Consider the following 5,429-nt stretch of genomic DNA (forward strand, 5'->3'; position numbering starts at 1 on the left):
TGAATTATAATTTCGGCCTGTTGTCGCACAGCGTATGGAAACCGGATCTATAGACTACCTTTATTAATAAAATCTTCCAAAACGGCAAGCATTACGGCCCTCGGGGACAGCTTCGATATACCAGACGTATATAATAAGATTTAACAGAACTATATATTATATCCAAACAAGCCTTAGTGATAAAGTTGAAGATTATATATAATATTTATTTTAAAAAACACTTAGCTGTCAGCCATTTCCCTCTGGAAACAGCTGTTTTCATCCAGAGTGGCGAGGACCTGTATTTGGACCGGGATGGCACGGTGGCGCGTTGCCCTCTCTACTGGACCCAATTCAGTACATAGATCCAAGAGCGCAGCTGTATTACTATTACAGCTATATTAGGGAATTTAAATCGGCATATGAGCTAGTCATCGTCATGGTCCCTGAAGTCTCTTTCTCTCCTGATTCTTCCATTAGCGGAGTATTTATGTTTACAACAATTTGTGATTGTTAACACCTTGCTAAAATCACAGCATCAGTGGTATCCCCCACCCCGAGATACAATTTGAAGACGAAATGTAATAAGCAAACACACTTTTCTTCATGCAGGTTTGGTCATGAACAGTATTAAAGTTCGGACCGATAACGAGGACATTAAGTGTAACGATTGCGCAAGAGTTTAACGGCTGTATTTCCAGTATGTATTGAGTTGATGTAAATTCATTCTTTTGTTTATTTTATCCGATCCATTGATTAAAACGAAAAAATAATCGACAGATTAATCGATTATTAAAATAATCATTAGTTGCAGCCCTAATATTAACACTTTTAATAACTGTGCTGTTCTTCTGAAAAATTGTCTGCCTATTGACATTGACTGATAAACTGCCCTCTGCTGGACAGAACATATTACAACTTAAGTTTGATAAAAATATAGGTCTTACTGAAGGCATTTAATGGTCAAAATATTATTAGTAAATATTTGAATATCAATATTAATAAACAAACAAACTTCGAATATGATTTTTGGGCAAAAGTCAAAGCCCTACTGTGAAACAGGTTGCTGGGAGTCAACTTTGTAGTAGCCGCTTATAAAAATGAAATCTTTGTTTTGCTCGATTTGCTAAATTCTACAATGGCTAAGACATTATTTTGCTGACTTTTTTAGGGCATTAGGTCGACCAAGCTGTAAGTGAGAAGACTATATGAGACATGCGATAACATGTTAATAAACTATACATGTCTGGTTCTTGATGCGATTCTCATTTCCTGTGTGACACCCCTGGCTTAGAGTAGGGCTGCTCGATTATGGAAAAAAACATAATCACGATTATTTCGGTCAATATTGAAATCACAATAATTTGACACGATTACTCGTTAAATTCTGGAAAGATGTTGCAATTATTGAACTTAAAAAACAGCGGAAAAAGTTAAATAAATCAACAGTAAAAAAATAAATAAAACATCTGTGAAATTTGCCTTAATACTTTTCCTATTTAAACTTTTTTTTTTTTCATTCAGAACACGAAAGAAAATTAGAGTTTACTTTGAAAAACGTAATGAGCTAAATAATAGTTTTTCTCGATTATTCAGTTGTTGTGATCGTTGGGAGCCGAAATCATAATCACGATTACATTTTGATTAATTGCACAGCCCTAGCTTAGAGTATGGGTCAACTACCGCTGACATCTGGACGAGCCACAACACAAGCTTTTTAGGCATGACTGTCATGAACAAGCTCAAATGCAAGACAAAAGAAAGGACACCACACCGAATTAAGGATTAAATTTAGGGCTGCAACTAACGATTATTCTAATAATCGATTAATCTGTCGATTATTTTTTCGATTAATCAATGAATCGGATAAAAAAAAAAAAAAAAGCATTAATTTACATCAACTCAATACATACTTACATACATACTTGTTGTTTTAGTTAATAGTTGAGTAAAGGTAAGTAACCCAAAGAGCAGATACAGACAAGACACACACACACACACACACACACACACACACACACACACACACACACACACACACACACACACACACACACACGTTCATTTGAAGCTTATTCATTAAATTATTACCATCATTGTAGTAAGTGCAAGGTGAGTTCATGTATACACCCCATTTAAACACAGCTTAAGATGACCAAGTGCTATAAAAGAACTTTAAAATGAAATTAAAAAAGTACAACACACACAAATTTTGTCAACAATAACTGATACGGGACAAAGCACAGAATATATAAATGATAACAGATTGAAAAATTAATGGGCCAAAAAAGGCGAAAGAATAAAAACGTGTCTTTAGTCTTGCCAGCTATACCACCCCTGCTTTACTACTGTTATTAACGAGCTAACGCTAGCTTGTCATGCTAGTCAGCTGGATAACGAGTAAACACCACAGCAGCACCACAAGAGCTACTGGAGGGACGCTACGTTTGTCAGTACCCGATCCGTTCCACCTGCACAATCCGTTCTGCACATGTACAAGATGACACGTATGCCATGACGTAGGCGCAGATGATAATGCTGCGTTCATTCCACCACCACCTCGGAATAACGGCACCGCTTCCACCTGCACGATCCGTTCTGCGCATGCGCAAGATGTTCACACGCTAGCCTCCAGCTAACGTTAGTTAGCTAATAGCTAATTCGGCGGACCGCTAGGTGATTATAGCGGTAACTAACGGTTAATTCGGCGGACCGCTAGGTGATTATAGCGGTCTGCCGTTAGCCTCCCCCAGGAAGCTAACGTTAGTTTAGCTAACGGTTAATTCGGCGGACCGCTAGGTGATTATAGCGGTCTGCCGTTAGCCTCCACCGGGAAGCTAACGTTAGTTTTGCTAACGGTTAATTTGGCTAACCGCTAGCTGAGACAGCATGTAAACTTTAAAAGACCCTCAAAATAAAACTTGAAAATAAACGTTAACATATATAACAGCTGTTACGTCAGCTCTACTTTACTTGTGCTCATTTAAAATACAATCACTCAATACTTGTCTTTATTGTTATTACTGTAAAGTCTTAATGTAGCCTGCTTTTCCCATTATGTTTGACTTAACGTTATTTCAGACTGAATGGCATGAACGCAGCGTTATCATCTGCGCCTACGTCATGGCATACGTGTCATCTTGCACATGCGCAGAACGGATTGTGCAGGTGGAACGGATCGGGTACTGACAACGTTCCTCACTTCAAAACGGAACAGAAGTAGGATAGTGTAGTGACTTCACCGTGCTGTTGAACTCCCTTCCTCAACAGGTTTACGTTTTAGGTGCTGACTCATCACCGTGGTGCGCCCGTGCCATGCCACGTCACTTTGTATGTATTTCGTGTGAAATGCTCCCACGCTTTGGATGACTTAGCCTAGGTCGTACTGATTTCTCTGCCTCCACCGTGTGTTTCAGAACAACGTTACGGCTCTCTCCGTATTTCCTCTACCCCCGCTCTGCTCTTTTTTCTTTTCTTTCGCTCAACTCAACTTTTTTTTTTTTTATCTCCACGACTGAGTGCCGTAATAGTTGCACGACTCGATAATGAAATTCGTTGCCAACTTTTTTTAATAATCAAATTTTATCGATTCGTTGTTGCAGCTCTAATTAAATTAACCCTTGTGTTGTCCTTCGGGTCCCAGTGACCCGAAGGACAACACAAGGATTATGTACTTCCCTTTACTTTGTTGAGAATTGCTCTCTAAACCCTGTTTCTTGTAAAGTAAGTAAGTAAAGTTTATTTCTAGAACACATTTAAACACAGTTTAAGCTGACCAAAAGGCTGTACAAACAAGAACTAAGGTGCTGTATTAACCCTTGTTTAGAGAGCAATTCTCAACAAAGTAAACGGAAGTACATAATCCTTGTGTTGTCCTTCGGGTCACTGGGACCCGAAGGACAACACAAGGGTTAAAGCCTATTTATTGAACCCATAATAAATCTTACTGAAAACTAGTGACTGACCGATTATCGGCCCTGTTTTTTTTGGCAGTTTGCAGATGATCTGTATCTGCGTTTTATTTGCCTGATAACCGATAAAGTTAATGAATTAAAAAGTGTTCTACGTTGGCTCGGCTACAGCTCTGTGTCTGTCCCTCTGCTCCGGCTGACTTAATGTCCCGCCCACAACACCGTCTGATTGGCCAGATGTTGTACGGGTAAGAGCCAATCAACAGTCAACTCCGCAGCTAACAGCCAATCAACACTCCTCAACCTCACAGCAGCGGACATGCAGCAGAAGCGTCTCCTTCTCCGTGCACTTCCTCGCACTAAGCTTCAAAAGGTAAGGCTGCAGGAATTTCCAAAAGTTAAAAACATTATAATCTTTCACACTAAAGTTCCAAAAACACCCCCAACCCTGTGATCTTTTCTATAATGACAAGCCTGCCAGGTTATATCACCATGCTCCACAGATCTGGAACTAACTTCTGGATAACTGTAGGTCGGCACCTACTCTCAGCTCTTTTAAATAAGGCTGAAGACCTTTCTTTTGGACATTTTTTAACTCATTGTACTGCATTGTAAATTTATTTCTGTATTCTATTTGTTTTTAGTTTTGTATTAATTTTTTTAAATTCTGTATTAATTTCTAACTGTGTTTTAATGTTTTATGTAAAGCACTGCAGATGGATCAAAAGAAACAACAAAGTGCAGTATGGGAGTATTTTCAAAAAAAAACTACACCAGAGACAGCAGTCTGCAACACGTGCAAACAAACTGTTATCATGGCAGGAAAAAGCGATTTATAATTTTATATTACTGTGTATTATGTTGAAAGTTTTATTAAATAATTGCTTAAAGCATTTAAACAAAGTTTTGTTTTGGAGTTTGTAAAATCTTAATTTTGACTTAAAGATTTTCATTTTCACTGTAAATGCATATCGGTTCTAATATATCGGTTATGGGTTTCATCTATCTATAATTTCAGGAACGTCTTTCTGTGTGTGTGTGTGTGTGTGTGTGTGTGTGTGTGTGTGTGTGTGTGTGTGTGTGTGTGTGTGTGGGTATAAGCGCATATCTCTTGAACCGTTAGTCCGATGTATTTCAAACATGACAGGTGTCTTGCCACGGACACGAGTAAGTGCAGTGCCAAGTTTGGCGTTATTTGGATAAGAAATGCAAAATATATTGTTAAATATATTAGGTAAAAGAAGCACACATTGGCTTTTGCCCCTCTAGCCGCTGGCCACTCCCCTTCTCAGACCCAACAAAAGCTTAGCTACAAAAGAGAGCGACATGCACTCGCTTGTGGGCGCTCCTGGTGCGTGCCTATAGCCTACTCCTGGTTGCTTGGCAACAGTAAACAGAAATTCTCCGGTACTACCTTCAAGCACGTCTTAAAAGTTACTTCAGAAGTATTGTTAAGTCACAAGAACGATGTTTTTGGATTTAAAAGTATTTATTTCTCGATAAAAGTAACAAAATATATGAGATAAAATGCCAAACTTA

Source organism: Perca fluviatilis, chromosome 13, assembly GCF_010015445.1.
Source record: "Perca fluviatilis chromosome 13, GENO_Pfluv_1.0, whole genome shotgun sequence".
Lineage (NCBI taxonomy): Eukaryota > Metazoa > Chordata > Actinopteri > Perciformes > Percidae > Perca > Perca fluviatilis.